Source organism: Sapajus apella, unplaced genomic scaffold, assembly GCF_009761245.1.
Source record: "Sapajus apella isolate SASKATOON/1434 unplaced genomic scaffold, GSC_monkey_1.0 scaffold101, whole genome shotgun sequence".
NCBI classification, from domain to species: Eukaryota; Metazoa; Chordata; class Mammalia; order Primates; family Cebidae; genus Sapajus; species Sapajus apella.
Genome location: NW_022437041.1, coordinates 6,599,148 through 6,599,805, shown reverse-complemented (window position 1 = coordinate 6,599,805; position 658 = coordinate 6,599,148).

The window sequence follows — 658 nt, the reverse complement described above, 5'->3', positions numbered from 1 at the left end:
AAAAAAAAAAAAAAACCACAAAAAAAAAAAAAAAAAAAAAAAAAAAAAGTTTCCTGGGCTGGCTTTTTTTGGCTTGGAACGATTCCTCTAGTCCTTTCCTCTCGTAGGCACAGTCATATTTCAATTCTTCAAATGAGAATCTTCATTCACTTAAACCCCAACCTCCTCACCACCACAATGACATGCCTTGCCCTAGAATTCCTCTCAACAACCAGAACAATCCACAGGACACAATAACTAAAAGGAATCCAGTTCTCAAATCTGAATAATTTCATCTAGAAAAACAATTACAGAATTTTCTATTCACTCTGGCTTACAAGTGAATCCACAGTGGCCTTTGGTGACCCAGTTCCCAAAATTTTCAAGGTCCCTCTGCCAGGGTCAAGTAGAGACATGACTTCTCATTCTCTTTGTGAATATACTTAGATCTTCTGATCTTGACTCCGGTGCCCTGTGGGTAAAACACACACCCACATACTTCTGAAAGACAAACAGTTCTTAAAGATCATACTGTCTAAATCACATTAAATGGAAAAATCTTCTAACAGCTCTGACAATCTACAAAGACTTATCCTAAAATAAACCCTGAAAGTAGACCTTTACATGATTACCTCATGCCATTTTTCTTCTCCTTTCTTCAATCTCCAACTTCCAAACT